The sequence below is a fragment of the Phodopus roborovskii genome, unplaced genomic scaffold, assembly GCF_943737965.1.
Source record: "Phodopus roborovskii unplaced genomic scaffold, PHOROB, whole genome shotgun sequence".
Classification (NCBI taxonomy): Eukaryota; Metazoa; Chordata; class Mammalia; order Rodentia; family Cricetidae; genus Phodopus; species Phodopus roborovskii.
In genome coordinates this window covers 349,127-367,334 of record NW_026125665.1, presented here as the reverse complement: position 1 = coordinate 367,334, position 18,208 = coordinate 349,127, and the positions used below count along the sequence as shown (strand labels likewise).

At 47.1% G+C, this 18,208-nt stretch overlaps 1 protein-coding gene across 1 annotated transcript in view; it reads left to right on the top strand.

The window, feature by feature from the left end:
- Window positions 1–16,171: 16,171 nt before the first annotated feature.
- Gatad2a (GATA zinc finger domain containing 2A) overlaps window positions 16,172–18,208 on the top strand; it is an 89,802-nt gene continuing 87,765 nt past the window's right edge. The window contains exon 1 of the mRNA XM_051178042.1: window positions 16,172–16,524. The gene's annotated coding sequence lies outside the window, so the exon portion shown is untranslated. The remainder of the gene's footprint in view (window positions 16,525–18,208) is intronic.

Below are 18,208 nucleotides of genomic sequence, written 5' to 3'. Positions count from 1 at the left end.
GGACTTCTGAGGACCTGGAAGTCAGCCTCTCAACAACTGTTCCTGGAAGGGACCCCAGTGCGGGGAAGGAGCCTGGGACAAGGTGTGCATGTGCAGTTGATGTAGCTGAGACCTTGTGTCCCAAAATGCCCTCAGCAAGCTCCTTGCTCATATTCAACATCGCCCCTGCTGGGGCACTAGGCAGAAGTCCCACTGGACCTGAATGACGGCGCTTCCTTCCTGGCAGCTATGTGGCTTTTTCATAGAGGACAGTTATGGGACCACCTCAACTCCTTCTTTTGGCTTGAGGGCTGCACCAAGGGTGCCACAGTGATGTCAAGGGACAATAGTTCTATCAGCTTGTGGTACCTGGGCAGGTGCTCTTTGGTGGCAAAGGTGGTGCTTGGGAGCTGTCACCCAGGCACCACGAAGGCCACTTCTCAGAGCTTTGGAATCCATGATTGATGGGACAAGGCTTCAGGACCTTCGTGGACATCCTCACTGTGCCATGTGGCAGCCACTGCCCACGGCCAGGTGCTCCCAGCCTTTCTGTCTTCCTCCAGCCCCTTGGGTCCCAGGGACCCCCTCAGTGTCTGCATCACAGCCCTTCCTATTTATTTAAGTTTTTTTTTTGTTTGTTTGTTTGTTTTGTTTTATTTTTGCTTCTAGGGCATTTTGTACATAGAGCAATTCAAACAAGAACCTTGCAACTTAACATCTGTCCTGATGCTAGAGTACTTTTAGTGACCATGTCTCAGGCATGTGACACCTAAGGATGGGGTCTTGATAAACCCCACAATCGGTGTTAAGGGTTCCACTAAAGTGAAACCTCCCTGATCCCAGTGCAGTCACCACAGTGTCCACTAAGATTGAGAGAAAAGCCCAAAAGGGCCATCACACATGGATATTATGGCCTCAGAAGTACCAAGAGTCAGCCACAAACCACCCAGGAAGCCAGGCTAGGTGTAGCCCTATAAGTGGCTGTCACCCCTTGAGCCACAGGTGACTGTTGAATGAAGGAAGGCATGTCATGAGTGTGTAGAGAAAAAGTTAACATGGTGGCATTGCCTGGTTTTAGAAGCCTATGCTTTTAATCAAGAACTTAACAATTGTAATGGAAGAGTTGTGAGAAGTCTACATGTATTTGCTGGTCCCTTCCTGTGGGGAGGGCTGCCACTCCTGGTCTTTGCATTTTCCCACCTCCAGCCCTCCCAGCAGCTCCTCTACTGTGGTCTGAAGCCCAGGGACAGAGACACACAACCCCTTTCTGACTTAGTCTAGTGGGAAGATGGTCCACGGCCCTTTTTTCTGTTTGATTTTGGGTGGGTGGTTGATGGGTTTCTTTGTTTTTGCTTGTTTTGAGGGCTCTGCAATGCAGCAATGGCCAGCCTGAGTAACTCAGTTCTCTTGTCTCAGCCGCCCAAGTGCTGGGATTACATGCAGATTTCCACTATGCCTGGCTCTTTCAGTTTGACTATGGGGTTTTGATTGGAAGGGGACAGTGTTTGGAGCTTTTGTGTTTTCAGTCAGAATCTCTTGTTTATGAATGACCCTTAACTCTTGTTCTCCCCACCCCACTAACCTTGTAGGGTTTGATAAACATTTGCTACCATGCCTGTGTTACCTGGTGCTGCTTGGCAGGCAGTCTGCCAGCTGAGCCACAACCATGTCCCGTAGTCCTCTGTCTTGATATATTTGGTTTGGACCCTCTATGAAGGTCATTCCACTCTGCATTTCCAGCCCACAAGCCCCTAGACAGGCTGGCTCCTGTACCTGGGTGTCCCTCTGGTCTCCAAGTTCTTCAAAAGCAGAGGCCAGTTGGACGTGATGACTGACACCTGCCATTTGGAAAGCTGAGGTTGGAGGCTAAGGTGCCAGTCACAGCAACATGGTGAAATATGAATAAACCAGAGTGGGGAAGGCTTTTTGCTTTTGTTTTGTTAGTTGATTTTTTGTTTGTTTGGTTTTTTTGTGACAGGGTTTCTCTTTGGCTTTGGAGCCTGTCTTGGAACTAGCTCTTGTAGATCAGGCTGGTCTTGAACTCACAGATATCTGCCTGCCTCTCCTTCCCAAGTGCTGGGGTGCACCACCACCACCCGGCTGTTAGTTGAATTTTTACCTTTTGAGTTGAAATCCATATAAAATTAGACAGGTTTTGTTGACAGGTTATTTTTTTGTTGTTGTTGACTGATTTTGACAGAATTTTACTGTGTAGTCTTGAACTTGCAGCTGTTCCTCCCCAAATCTCAGCCAAGGGTAAGGTATGAGCCACTACTCATAGTTATAGATTGTTTTGTTTTTGTGGTTTGGTTTCAGGATCTCCACCACTAATCCTAAGACAGGGTTTCTCTGTAGCTTTGAAGCCTGTCCTGGAGCTCACTCTAGACCAGGCTGGCCTCGACGCACAGAGATGCACCTGCCTCTGCCTCAGAATGCCGGGATTAAAGGTGTTCAAGGCATGCGCCATCACCGCCCAGCCTTTTGCCTAGTACATTCTTATGCTTCAACCCTGAATTTCTGAGATAGGTGGCACCCTACTATGCCATCTCTCCAGCCGTTTTTTTTTTTTTTTTTTTTTTTTTTGGTGTGTGTGTTTTTTGCACTTTACCGGGGGTGGAACATGCCTATTACATGCTCAGCATACCTTCTCTATGAGCTGCCTTGCAGCTGCTCCCTGAAGTCACTGTCAAGACCTCTCAAGACCACAAGGACTCAGAGTGCCTCAGGGCGGAAACTCCACTGCCATTGTGCATTCCCAACCACTGTCCTTCCTGAGAGGGTTTGGATCCCAGCTGTGTCCCATTCTCCACAACTGTGCCTAACCTTGATTTCATCAATGTGAAGGTTATATCCTCAGAACAAGCAAACATCCTGGGTCCTACCTCACCAACCAGTATGTGTTTGTGGCCAGTCCACAAAGGAAAAGCTGCCCTATGGCAGCAGGTGTTCGCATCTGGGAGGTTTGAGTTTGTCATCAGCCTGTTCTAAGCTGTTTGAGAAGTTACCCTAGAGGTTAAGGAGTAGCTGCTTATAAGGGTGGCCTTCCATATCCAGTGGCAAAAACCTTACAGCCAGGCAAAGTGATGTATGCCTATGATCCCAGCACTTAAGAGGTAGAGGCAAGAGGAGTTCAAGGTCATTCTTAGGCCAGTCTGGGCTACCAAGACCTGTCTTTAATAAAATGAAACAGGAGCTGGAGAAATTGTTTAGTAGTTAGGTGGATATACTTGCTCATCCAGAGGACTTAAGTTAGTTTCCAGCTTGCATATCAGGCAGCTCACAACCACCTGTAACTCCAGCTCCAGGGGCTCTGGCACCCTCTTCTTGCCACTACAGTTACTTGAACACTTAGAGCAAATACACATAATAAAAGATAAATCTATAAAAAAGACCATAGTCAAGTTATTTATTCCATCCCTAGAAGCCACATTTAAAAAAAAAAAAAATTTGCTCAGAGGGTAATGGCACTTGCTGTCAAACCTGACAACTGAGTTTGTTGCCAAAACAGAACGGGAGAATCAGCTCCCAAAAGTTGTCCTCAGACCTCCACACGTACATCATAGCATGCAGACCCACAATTACACATGTTTAAAAAAACAAGAGACAAACAAAAACCAGACATGGTGGCTTAAGTTTGTAATCCTAGTACTGAGCTCATAAAAACAGGTGAATTCCTGGAGCTCATTGGCCAGCTGACTGAGATTAAGGTTCACCTCTGGCCCTGACATGTGTACACACAAACATGTACCAAAAACCTTGAATGTCTACTAGCTCTACAGACTGCAATCTTCAAGAATACACTGAAGCTAGGTGTTGTGTAAACAGGGTTTTGGCATCAGATATATAAACAGCATGATTGCTACAAGGTGTGGTTGAGAGAGAGGTTTTTGTAGCTATGAGAGTCCAGAGCAGAGAAAGCAGATGGAAAGTGGCCAGCAGACTGAACAGGACCATGAGAGGAGAGATGGAGAGCAAGAGGAGAGAATATTGAGACACAAGACAGGAAAACCAAAGAAACCAGAGTGTGAATATCCAAAGTGACAGGTTTGTAAGAAAATGAGAAGCCCATGAGCTGCGGAAGTTTGAGGTGGGAAGAGCTCCAAGTAGTTCTAAAACTGAGGGAGTCTGGAAGAAGCATATGCTTTGGTATGCTGGGGGTTTTGTTTGTTTTTTGACCTGACAGGCATAGTGGCACTTGCCTTTAATCCCAGCACTCAGAAGGCAGAGGTAGGTGGATCTCTGTGATTTTAAAGCTAGTCTGGTCTACATAGTTCCTGGGTAGCCAGAGCTGTATAGTGAGACCCTGTCTCAAAACCAAAATAGGGTCCATTGCTCTGCATGTCACCCAAGGCTAGGTCCCCACTCTAGTGGCAGTTTAGTGCATCGCTTACATCCAGAGCACACCTTAGAGTTTACATATAGCTCTGGTGACAGGTGTCTTCCCTCATTAAGCCCTAAGGGGTTAAGCACAAACTGTTCTAAAGTGTAGCTGTGACCCGGAAGTGCATCTTTCACTAGTCTCATCTGCTTGTTTGCTCCTGGGGGCAGGGATGTGCTCCTACATTGGCCACCAGAGGTCAGGACAAGCCCAGGAGTCAATACAGCTCAGCATGTGCCTGCCAGGTTGAAGGCAGAAGGGCTGTCTGAGAGTAGAAAGGCAGGAGAAGCAATGGAGATGGAAGAGCACTGGCATTCTTCCAATGGGTTTTCTGGGTGGTGGTGGCGCACACTTTCAGTCCCAGTGCTTGAGAGGCAAAAGCAGATATCTGTGTGAGTTTAGGCCAGCAAGTTCCAGGACATCCAGGGCTAAACAGAGAAACCCTGTCTTGAAAAAACAAAACACCCATGTGGCACCCATGTGGTAACTCAGACCCATTTGTAACTCCAATCCCTGATATTTATGGTGCACAACAAAACACTCAAACAAAGAAGTTAATAAATAATGACACATAAATTGGTTTTTCAAGACAGTTTCTCTGTAGGTCTGGCTGCCCTGGAACTCACTCTGTAGACCAGACTGGCCTCTTAACTCACAGAGATCCACCTGCTTCTGTCTTCCAAGTACTAGGATTAAAGGCCTGTGACACCATCCACAGCTATATGACTTTTTCTTTTCTTTTTTTTTTTTTTTTTTTTTTTTTTTTTTTTTTTTTTTGGCTTTTTGAGACAGGGTTTCTCTGTGTAATAGCCCTGGCTGTCATATAACTTGCTTAGAAGACCAGGCTGGCCTCAAACTCATAGATATCCTCCTGCCTCTGCCTCATGATTGTTGGGATGCACCACCACCACCTGGCAATAATTTTTTTTTTTAATAATAAAAAAGGAGAGTTGGAGAGATTGCTCAGAGGTCCTGAGTTCCATGCCCAGCAGCCACATGTTGGTTCACAACCATTTGTAATGAGATCTGGTGCTCTCTTCTGTCATGCTGGCACATTGTGTAATATACATAATAAATAAATCTTAAAAAAAAAAAAAGGAAAGGAAAGGAAGGAAAAATCTTGGGAACATGAGAAGGGAATGGAACTTGTCACTCTGGAATCTTGAGTGAAGCCTCTTGCCAGTAGGAAATGAAGAATTCCAACCCAATTACTTCCTGCCTTCCCAGCTATATATAACCTGCAATTTCCTCAGGATCTCATTTACATGGAAAGAATTTGTATATGTACTGAACCCTGTGCAGCACTGATGGGCCTGGTTTTTTTTTTTTTTTTTTTTTTTTTTTTTTAATCCGATTATAACTTCATCCAAGGTTTCTGTAGAGCCAGCCACCTCACCCCATCTTTAAGATGAAAAGGAGCCTACAAGATGTTTCAGTAGTTAAAGATTAAAGTACTGACAACTAACCCAGCCCACCTAAATTCAATCTCCAGGACCCACATAGTTAGAGAGGGAACTGCCTCTGCAACTTGTCATCTGACCTCTGTGCACACTGTAGTAGACATACACATATAAATAAATTAGTGAAATGTACAGAGGTTCTGTTTATTAAACAGTCTCACCATGTAGCCCTAGCTGGCCTGGGTCTCACAAGATCCCCCTGGCTCTGTTTCCTGAGAAGGGCGTTAAAGATGTGTGCCATCATTCCTGACATTGAAGGGTTATTTCTATTCTTTCTCTTGCCATGTGAGTGCAGTGCCCCAGAAAGCCAGAAGAAGGCATTAAATTTTTTTTGGAATTGGCGTTCTAGGCCATTGTAAACCAAAATCAAGTGTTCTAGAAAATCCCTATGTGCTTCTAACTGCTGGGTAGTCTCAGCGTAGCACTTGTCAATTTGTAAAAAAGAGAAGAGTTGGGTGTTGGTGACACACAATTGTAATCCCAGCATTCAGGAGGCAGAGGCAGGTGGATCTCTAAATTTGAAACCATCCTGGTCTACAGAGTTAAGACAGCTAGAGCTGTTACATAGAGAAACCCTGTCTCAAAAAACCAGAACACACACAGAGAGAAATAGAGACAGAGAGACAAAGAGAGGAGACAAAAAGATTTCTTAGCAATCTGCAGGAATGGGATATATATGTAATGGTTCATATGACCCTTTGCTCTTCTCTGGCCCCAGAGGGCATGCACATACCCACACAGAGATTTCAAAGACACATAATTTTTGTTATTTTATTTGTTGTCACATGCTGTCCTGAAACTTGCTCTATAGACCAGACTAACCATAAATTCATAGAGATCCCCTGTCTCTTGCCTTTTGAGTCCTGGAATTTATGGTATATGCCATAAAATACATATCTTTATAAAATACATATCTTTATAAAAAGCTTTATTATAAGTACATATCTTTAATAAAATTTCCAACTCTGATTCATAAATGGTTAGTCATGGAATTCTTTTCTTCATCAAAGCCAGAAACCCTAGCCTGTGTGTCAAGATCCCTGAAAGTCCAGGGGGACTTGGGTCCAGCTGATGAGGGTGGCAGTGTGGGACTGTCTCTTTCACCTCACCATAGACATGCCCAGGCTTGAACCTCATCCCACAGGGTTTCTGGCTAACTGTTCCTTTCCAGTCTCTCGGTTCCCTGTGACTTGCCATATCAGCCAAGAACAGGCTCAGGGTTTCTCGGGTGTCAGGATGAAACCACCTCAGTGACTGAACAGTCATTAGAAGAGCAACTCTGTTCTCCTGGCATATGGCTGGGGACTATATAGACTCACCAGGCCACCTCCCTCATTTATGTTGTTACTGAGAAAGTATGTATGTTTGACTGTGGTCAGAGGACAACTCCTAGTTCCTACTCTCTCCTCCCACCTTTACCAGCTGAAGTTCAGGAACCTGAGTGTAAACTCAGGTCCTCAGGCTTGCTCCCAGATGCCTCTGAGCCATCTACTAGCCCCAGAGGGGACATGGAACTCCCAATAATGGGGCCTATCTGTAATAAGAGTCCAAACTGGTATATTGGAACAAACAGGGGACAAATAATGGGTTGAAGAGGATACATCTCTTAGCCAAGCCAGTCATCCTGGCATTGCAGAAGTAGAAACGTGGCCATCGAGAGCTCTTGGAATCTGCAGCTACACAGTGAGTTGAGGTCAACCTGGTTCCTTGATGGGATGGGAAGGAGCTAAAGTGATGGCTCAGCTGTTAAGAGCATTTACTGTTCTTGCAGAAGATTGGAATTTGGATCCTAGCACCCACATGGGTAACTCACAACCACCTGTAACTCTAGCTAAGATACTGTTTTCTGGCCTCCTTGGCCACCTTCAGGCATGTGCACAAATATACACATAAATAAAAATTAAATCTTAATTTTTTTAACATTTGCTCTTGCTTTATATGTATAGGTGTATGTCTGTATGTTTGTCTGTGTACCATGTGTGTGCCTGGTACCCACAGAGGCCAGAAGAGATCATGAGACAGTGGGTACTGATAAACAAACTCAGATCCTCTAGAAAAGCAGCAGTTACTCTTAACTGCAGACCCATCTCTCCATCCCCTTAAAATGTTTTTGAATGTTAAAATGTGAAACAAAAACAAAGTTCCAGATGGGCTGGGGAAATCAAAGCATGAGGTCCTGGAGGGAGGTCTGATTTACAGAACAGTAAAAAATGGGTGGGCATGGTGGCTACCTGCAATCCCAGCATTCAAGGCATAGAACCAGGTGGGTGTGGTGGTGCCTGTAATCCCAGCATTCAGGAGGTAGAGCCAGGAGACCCCCTAAAGCAAGTGGGCAACTAGACTGGCAAATCAAAGAGCTTCTTGCCTAGACTTACAGGGTAGACAGATGAAGGAGACACGTGACATCAACCTTAGGCCTCCACACATGGATGCACACTCGTGTGTACACACACAGGAAGTGTGTATGTGAAGGAAATGGCTCAGGGAGTAAAGGGACTTGACCCTAGGATCAATGTGGAAGGAGAGAACAGACTCCTGTCAGTTGTCCTCTGGTCTCCACATGAGTGCCTGCATCATGGCAAACAGTCACACATGTACACAAATGAATGAAATGTGATAATAATAAGTTCAGTGTGGTGAGACAGGGTCTTTCTTTATTGACCTGGCAGTCCTGGAGCTCACAAAGTAGACAGGCAGAGGCAGGCTTTTGTGAGTTCTAGGTCAGCCTGATCTACATATTGGGCTCAGGACAGCCAAGGCTGTGTAGTGAGACTTTAAAACAATAAATAAAGCAATAAAAGAACAAAAGGATAGCAAGTATACTTTTAAAAACTAAATAAATGTATGGGTCTCAGCCAGAAGGACTGAGTCTAAGGGACCTCAGACAGTGGAGCCAGGATGTACCCCTGGTGCACAAAAGGACCTTGCAAACACATCCCCCATGGAGGGATAACTGCCTTAACCTAGAGACAGGAGAGAAGTCCTAGTCCTTTCTTCAAATGACTTGACAGATCTTTGACAGATCTACATGACCCCACCTGGATGGCAATGCCCTACATGTGGAATTGGGGTGGAGGGATGGGAGGGGAGGGTGGTCAGGGTGCATGTGAGGGTCAGAGAGGGTGAAAGGGAGAGAGCAAGGGGGGAGGGAGGGAGAGGGAACTGGGATCAACATGTAAAATGATAAATTAAATAATAAATAAATAAATAAATGGGGCGGGAGAGATGGCTCAGTAGTTAAGATCACTGGCTGTTCTTCCAGAGGACCCAGGTTAAATTCCCAGTACCCACACGGCAGCTCACAGCTTTCTGTAACTCCAGTTTCAGATGATCTGATACCCTCACATCAACACATATAAAATAAATTGTTTTAAAAAGAAAATAAACTAAGCCCCCCAGTCCTCCAGACTGCCTGGCTGACACTCTTCTGTTTGTCTACTCTGGAGGGGACACCAGGTGGATAGGCTACCAGCCTGGCTCCTGGTGTTTGTGGAAAGTGAAGGTTCCCCATCACTTTGTATATTGTTGACATCTAGAGAGACATCTGAGAGGACAGAGGGCTGGGATAGGGTTAAAGGGGAAAAAAGGAATGTCTGTAATCTCTATCCAGAACCCTTCTGTGCTCTGGTCTTCAGTGCTGCAACCATACCCTGGAAGTGGTGGTTAGGTGGTTCGGAAGGGAACAGAGCTGACTTAGCCCCAACCTCTGGGACATGTGTACTTTCACAGCATGGATCCAGACACCCATAGGGATATGACCTGAACCATTTCCCACCAGGAGCAAATGCAAATGATGCCTCAGAGGAGGGTCCCCAACCCAAGAACCCAGCACCCTGTTCACTGTTTCCATAGCCTTCCCCAGGAAAATAGACTTCATCTCTCCAGGAAGCTCCACCTACTTCCAGAACCTTCCTCTCCAGAACATTCTCTGGCACTGACAGGAAGTCCTTATTGGGCCACACCCCCGTCACTCACATGACTGATTTATCTCACCAAGGAATCCTTCTTAGACTCCAAACTTAGATGACAAAGTATACTTTCCCAGAGCTCAACTGAGGTCATGTCTCAGAATGGGCTTTGGCTACATAAAACTGAGTGGCTTTTGCATACAGACTGACCAGAGACATCATCAATGTGATCCTCTGAGGTGATTTATGGTCCACCTATTTCATCTTTCTAGAATCCTTCAAGGTCTTGCCTTAACATAGCCAGTGGGGACCTCAAGTGCTGGACATACCTCTACCCTAAACTCCTGGGCACAAGCTTTCTTATCGTGCCATCCCCTTAAGAAGCTGGGGCAATGGTGTGCTGTGGATTTGTGGAATTAAAGGCAAGTGTACCGAGGCAGGAGGATCTCAAGCTCCAGGCCATCCTGAGTTACATAGGAAGGTCCTGTTTAGGAGGTGGGGAAACCCTAACATTTGGAAGGCAGAGGTTGGCAGGGAGATAGCTGTAAATAGAGACTGTCTAGAGCTACAAAGCAAGACTTTGTTTCAAATAAACAGTGACTCAGATGTTTAAGTGCTTTTAGTTCTGTTGGAGGGGTGCTTACTTTGTATCCACAAAACCTTGCACCATGTATATTGGAAACTGAATATAGTAGCAGGCTCAGCATTTAGGAAAAGGAGGCAGGAGGATCAAGAGTTCAAGATTAGCTCTGTGATGGTGATGCACATCTTTAATCCTAGCACTTGGCATGCAGAGGTAGCAGGATCTTGGAGTTCAAAGCCAACATGGTCTATAGAGTGAGTTCTGGGACAGCCAGGGCTACACAGAGAAACCCTGTCTGGGAAAAAAAAATAAACAAAGGCATCTTGAGCTTTGTAGAAGTAAGGCCAGCCTGTGCTATAGGAGAGCCCGAACCTGCTGCACCTCTGAAGAGCAAGAGAGTTCAAGGTCATCTTCAGCAACAGAGTGAGCTTTGGCAATCATCCACTAGAAACATCTCTGGGAGAAGCTTCAGGTCCTCTCTTCTGTGTGGCTTTGGAGCCTGTCTTGGCTCACTCTGTAGACCAGGCTGGCCTCAAACTCAGAGATCCACCTGCCTCTGCCTCCCGAGTGCTGGGGTTAAAAGTTGTGCACCACCACCACCTGGCATAGTGAGGGACACTTTTAAACACAAGACCTGCTGCCTCTCAGCATCTGCTTCTAGACAAGGCTCCTGCTGGGAGCAGCCTTCAGTTTCAGAAAGGGTAGGCCTGTTCTTCTGGCCTTGCAGCTGGGCACACTCTTTGCTCCCCAAAGCTCTGGCTTGCTCATGTTCTTTCTCTCAACTTCTGTCTGGGGCTGGAGAGATGGTTCAGCAGTTACAAGCAGTGGCTGTTCTTCCAGAGGGTTGGGGTTCGATTCCAAGCACCCACAGTGGATGCTCACAGCAGCCAGGTAGACAAAGAGCAGAGGCATGGGGCAAGCTGTTTCAGCAGGGACCAGTGTTTCCCAGAAACCTGAGAAGCCCTTGGAGCAGTCATTCTGTGGACTAGGTTACCTGTGAGAGTGAGAGGAAGGAGGGAAGGAAGAGATCACAGACACAGGTGGGATACACATACCCACGCTTAAGAAAGCAGAGAGATGGCCACTTCAAGTCAGGGACAGGGCCAAGAAGTGTCTGAGATGGGGACTTCTGCCTTGTGCTTCAGCTCCCCAGTCAACAGGTATGGGGATACCATTTTAAAACCTAGCAGAAGTTCCTCTGGGTGGCTGTGAGCAAGTTCACTCCCTCCCTCCTTTCTGCCCAGCTCTAGTTTAAGAAGAATGCTTTCTCTTTCTGAAACTGGAAATGCTCTTCCTGTTGGTGGGAAAGTCATTGTAGCTCATTGGTTAAAGCACACTTGGGTTCTACACATGGTGGCACAGGCCTGTCACCCTGGCAGTTGGGAGGTACAGGCAGAAGGGTCAAAAGTTTGTGGTCATCCTCAGCTACATAGAGAATTTCAGTCTAGCCTAGGTTACATGAAACTTGTCTCAAAAAAAAAAAAAAAAAAAAAAAAAAAAAAAAAAAAAAAAAAGAAAGAAAGAAAAAAGAAAAAAATCTTGGAGATGGAGGGGGAACTAAGTTCAGTTGAGTGGCTAACAAACACGTATAACTCCTTCACACACACCTGGATGTACACGCTTAACCCCCCCCATGTGCATCATTAAAAATAAAATAAATATGTAGCTTAGTCCTTTTGTGGGACTCCTAACAATGTGAATAGGGGCTGTCTCCAACTCTTTTATTGACTTTTGGAACCCTATTCCTCATACTGGGTTGCCTTGTCCAGCCTTAATACATAGGGAAGTGCTTAGTTGTACTGCAACTTGATATACCATGTTTTATTGATACTCATGGGAGACTTGTCCTTTCCTAAACAGAAGTGGATTAGGGTAGGAACAAAAGGATGAAGGGACTGGCAGGAGAGGAGGGAGAGGAAACTTTAGCCCAGGTGTAAAATAAATAAGTAAATAAACAAACAAATAAACTCATTAAAAATAAATATGGGTGGTGGTAGTGGCACACACCGTTAATCCCAGCACCTAGGAGGCAGAGGCAGGAGGATCTCTGTGAGTTCAAAGCCAGCCTGGTCTACAGAGCAAGTTCCAGGACAGCCAGGGCTATCTCAAAAAATAAAAACAAAAACTAAACCAAAACAAACAAAATATTTCAGGCAGCAGTTGGGTGTGGTGGCATATATTTGTGATCCCATAGTTAAGAGGCTGAGGCGGGAGGATGAGGGCAGCCTGGGCTACACAGTAAGACCCTATCTACAAAACACTTGGCTGAAGGGCTCCTGAGTCTGGCCTTGGTTCTGTACATTCTAGCCTACAAATATAAATAAAGTCACAATTGGCTTCACCCCAGTTTAGTAGGTGCCTACTCAACTTTCTTTAGGAAAGTACATGAGTGTGTGGGGTAGCCTGTTGGTCAGTTATATCTGATCTTTTTCCCTCTTGAAATAGGGAGTTCATTCCCAGGGAGAATCAGGACCTAGTCCATAGACCCTCAAAAAGATGTTGCTTTCTGTAGGTCAGTGGTTCACACACATGCCCCCCCCACTCTACACTTGCCTACACATCACACACACTCATACACATGCCCACACACACTCTACACATGCCTACACACACTCATACATACATCTCTCACACACACTCATACACATGCCCACACACACACATGCCTACACACACACACACACACACACACATTCACACACACTCAAACAAATACACGTACATGCTCAAAAGAGCTTGGCAAAAACAAAATGATGATGGAGGCCAGGTTGGAGTTCATGGTATTGTGCAGGATGGTGGCTTTGTTCAGGGCAACTCTGTCATTTAGCGACACTATATAACTTTAACCTCATTTCTTTCTTTTTTCTCTCTCTTTTATTTTTGTTTTGTTTTTTGAGATAGGGTTTCTCTGTGTAGCTTTGGAGCCTGTCCTGGAACTCACTTTGTAGACCAGACTGGCCTTGAACTCACAGAGATCCACCTGTCTCTGCTTCCCAAGTACTGGGACTAAAGGCGTGTGCCACCATTACCCAGCTTGCCTCATTTTTCTTTTCTGTTCTGTCCCGGGATTCCATATGTAACTGAAGATAATCCTTAAATTCCTAATCCTCAGGTCTCTACCTTCTCAGTGCTTGTGTGACAGTTGCTGGTCAGGCTACCCAGTTTTCTCTTCCTTTCCTCATGCAGGTGGGTTTGTCAGGGATGGTGCATACCTGCCTTTAATATTAGCATTTGGGAGGCAGTGTCTGGAGGATCTCTGTGATTTTGAGGCCAGCCTGGTCTACACAGTGAGTTCCAGGCCAGCCAAGGCTACACAGAGAATTCCTGTCTCAAAAAACCAAATATATGCATTTAATTTTTATTAATGTATATGGGTATCTGTGTCCATCTGTGCATATATGTGTCATGTGGCTATCCATAGAGGCCAGAGAGGGTATTGGGTGCTTTGGAGCTGAAAATAGAGGTGGCTGTGAGCTACCCCACATGGTTATATGCACTGCCTTCAAGAACAGTGAGCGCTCTTTAGCCCCCAAGCCATCTCTCCAGAGCCCATTCCCTTTTCTCTTCTTTCTGCCTCTTCCCTTACTTTGAAAGCCAGCCTGTCCCCAAACTCAAAGAACCTCCTGTTTTAGCTTCTGAAGTGCTGGGATTACAAAACAGGTCAGGATCCTTCCTGCCTCAGCCTCGTTCGTGCTGGGACAGGCCTGGGCGACTCTTTGTCATCGTCCGTAGCATTACTAGATTCTTCAGTGCTGGTGGAACCGCTTCCTCTGTGTGCAATCTCTCCTTCCGCTGCCAGAGGCTCCGCCTTCCCGACGCCTGTGGGGCGGCCTGGACCAGCTCCCACTTCCCTATATGGGTGTGAATGTCGCTCAGCCTGTTCGCCAACTTGGTTTCCCAGACCCAGGAAGAGCCACGCCTTGGTGAAGAGATGCAATCGCAGGCACCACCAGGGGAAGGAAACTCAAACATCAGTAACAGTCACATGGCGTGCTTTAGTTTTTATTTAAAAAACCAAAACAAAACAAAAAACCCACTAGCTCTATCTAGGTAGTCCAAATCACCGAGATCGGCCTCCCTAGTGGTAGGTAATGACAGTTGTGTCATTACCATGCCTGTCTTGCCAGCTCATTTTGACAGAGATATTTTGGGTGGTTTAGGCCTTGGGCAGGCTGCCACTTGCCCTTGACTCTGAGATTCAGGAATTTCATTAGGACATCTGTCCAGAGTCTTTCTTCAAAGAGAAAGAAAAAGTTCAGGGAAATTTTTTTTCTTAGTCCAGGCTGTCCTTGACTCATGAAGATGAGAATGACTTTAGATGTTTGATTCTCTTGTCTACTTCTTAAATTCTGGGATGACAAGTGTGCACCACCATGCCTAGTTTATATAGTGCTGGGAATGGAACGTAGGACATTGTGCATGCTAGGCAAGCACTTTACCAACTGAGCTGTATTTCTAGTCTAGGGCTCAGGACATTTTGGGTCATTTATTTTAGTAGTACAGGAGTAATTTTTATTTGTTTGTTTGTTTTTGGTTTCTCTGTATTGCTTCAGAACCTGTCCTGGAACTAGCTCTGTAGACCAGGCTGGCCTCGAACTCACAGAGATTCTCCTGCCTCTGCCCGAGTACTGTGATTAAAGGCATGCACCACCAATGCCTGGCTGAGTAGTTTATTTTTTTTTACATTTATTTTGTCTAAAAAATAAACAGGGTGGGCTAGGCAGTTCAAAATGTAAAGGTCCTTGCCACCAAGTATGAGGCCCCGGGTTCGCTCTCTGGGACCCACATAGTGAAAAGAGAGGCTCAGCTTCATCAAGTTGTCCTTTACTTTTAATATGCATACATACTGACACCCATAAATAGAAAAAATGTTTACCTCTGCACCTTGTCCCCCGCCAACAAAATAAAACCGAAAGAACTCAGAAGGCAGAGAGAGGCAGATCTGTGTGAGAGTTGTGAGTTCTACATAGTAAGGCCCTGCATCAAAGAAGGAAAAATGAGATAAAAGTCTACAACTTGAGTTAAGGGGTGAGGGGAATCTAGGGCTGCTCCAGCCGCACATCTCTCCTTTTGTGATGGTAGCATGTGATCTACAGGGATTGGGGTGGGGTTTCCATTCAGACAGTGCATACATCTCAGTAGCGTTCAGGAGATTCAATGAAGCTGAATCCCCCGAAGTATCCTCATCCAGGCAATTCTCAGAAAAGCTGCGGGTAAAGAAGGCCGAGATCGCCGACGGCATCCTCAGAACGGGACCAGCGACGCGAACCTGAAGATTCTCTTCCGAATGGGCAGGGATTGAGGATCGTCCCGAGACTCTCTTCAGAAGGTGGCGGAGTCCCCGACGCCCACGGGAACGAAGCCAAGCCACTAGCCGCCTGAGGTCTACTCAGAGACGCCTGTCCAGGCCCGACAGCCTCCGGTGCATTGTGGGTTGGGCGCCCCTGCTGCGCACTGCAGGGGAACCCTCCGCTCAGTCAGTTGCTGGCCACCGGGCGGCCCAGTCGAACCACCCTCCCGAGTCCGAGCAAGCGGGCCACAAATTGACGTGTCCTCCAAGACCGCACCCCTCACGGCATTCCCGCCCCTAATCTAAAGTCCACTTCGTGGCGACCCGACTGGCCCTGCAACCCGCTCCATTCTACCATTGGATGCTGGCCTGTCAGTCATTCTGCCCCTCCCCCTCAGGCCCGCCCCAGCCACCGGCGCGATCCGGAGGGCCAGCCGGCCAACGCACTCATTGGCTGCTGGAAACTGTCTGTCTTGAGGCTGGCCACACCCATTGTGGGGTGCGGATCCAGAGCGCCCCGGCCAGACTTCATTGGCCTGCGGCGCCGCCACTCGGAGAGACGTGGTTCAACCCGGAAGTATGAGAGGCGAAATCTGCCTAGCAACCGGGGAAGCCGGGCTGTGAAGCGGGCAATTTCAGTGTGAGAAGGAGCTGCTAGACCGAACCGCGGCTCCGAGCGCGCCGAGGCAGCTCCTTCCGCCCAGGGTCAGCGCCCCGGCGCGCGCACGCGCACCCTCGCTGCCTGAGCGCGCCCCGCGCCGCCCGCGCAGTCGGTCGGTCGGTCGTCCGTCGTCCTGTCTCCGCAGCCGCCTCAGGCGCCACCCGAGGAAGTCGTTGCCGTGGGACGTGACCAGACCGGACCCCAGCGTTCTGCCCGAGGCCGGCCCGGGGCCCAGCTGCCCATCGTGCGGAGCCGAGCAACTTCGGTGAGTGCGGGGCCGGCGTCGCTGCCGGGGTCCCCGGCTTCCGGTCCCCGGGGCTCCCCTGGCTTCCGCTTGGCCGGGTTGGTGCGTTTCCCTACTGGACTCTTTAGGGAACCTTGCATCTGAAGGCCCTCTGTCTCTGAAGGCTCCCCTTCTCGTTAGGAAGCCCTCGTGTCTGAGTACCCTTTTTCTGGGGTACCCCTTATTTGAGAGTACCCTTCCTTTAGGGGACTTAATGTCTGAAGGTGCCCTTTATAGCACCTCGCCTCTCTGAGGGCGTTCCTGGAGAACCCGTGTCTTTCCGAGAGTACCCCAGAAAAGGGAATCCTGTGTTTCAGAGTGTCCTCTTAATAGGGGACGCTGCCCCTTCGAGGGGAACACATCTTTTTAAACTCCTTAACTTTTCTGAGGATCTAATCTGAGGGACCCTTGTTTACCCCCTCCCCCCCTGCCCCGCGCGCCCCTGGGAACCCCTTCCTGTGAGGGAGCCCCCTTTTTCGTGAACTCTCAACTCTCAGGGGTTCTCTCTGAGACTCTGCCTTATTGAGAGAAACTCCAACTCAGTCCTTCCGGGTTCCCGAGGCGAGCCCCTATCTCGGAGATTCTTATCCAGCTGTCCTGCCTCGTTAAGGATATGCGGTCATTCTCTGACGGACCCCCCTCTTTTTGGAGAGTCTGGCCTCCAGTCCCATGCTTCTGTAAAAGGTGGCTATTTGTCTGATGAGCGCCCCCTTCCTTCCTTTCTGGGATTCTTGCTTCCCTCAGGAAGAAGGTTCCACTTCCCTTAGGAGACACTTCTTTCTGAGGACCTTTCTATGGAGGATATTTCTGAGATCAACCTGCCTCTCGGCGAACCCCCTCCCACAATTTTCTGAGAAAGTTGTTTCTCTGCACTATTGTCCTTTTTTGTTTGTTTCAAGACAGATTTCCTCTGTGTGTGTCCCTGGCTGTCATGGAACTCGCTCTGTTGAGCAGGATGGCCTAGAACACAAAGATCCAGCTGCCTCTGCCTCTCAAGAGTTGGGATTAAAGTCATAGCCACCTTGCGGGCGTTGTTTCATTTTTTGGCAGATCCCCTCTCTGAAATTATGTCCTTGCTTTTCCATCTCTATTTTGAGTGACTCTTTTTTCAAGTTTCCCCGCCTGAGCAATCTGAAGTGCTCTTTGGAGGTTTCCCCCAGTTTCTAAGCTGTGCCGATTTATTTATTTGTTTATTTATTTATTTATTTATTTATTTATTTATTTTCTAGTCAGGGCTTTGGAGCTTGTCCTAGAACTCGCTCTGTAAACCAGGCTGACCATGAACTCAGAGATATGCCTGCCTTTGCCTTCTGAGTGTGGAGATTAAAGGTGTGCATCCCTCCCCCTCCTTTTTTTTTTTTTTTTTTTTTTTTTTTTTTGTTTTAAGTATTGTTTTTTTGTGACTCAGTCTTGTTATATTGTAGCCCAGGTTGTCATTGAATACCCAGTACACAGGATGCAGAGGCAGGTGATTCTCTGAATTTGAGGCCTGCCTGGCCTGGCCTGGCCTGGCCTGGTCTGGTCTTCTACAGAGCGAGTTCCAGAACAGCCAGGGCCACACACACAAAAAAAAAAAACCTAAAAAACAAAACTAAAAAATAATTCAATTAATAAAAGATTTTCCCCATCTCATCCTATTAAGCAAGTCCTGGGATTACAGGCTGAA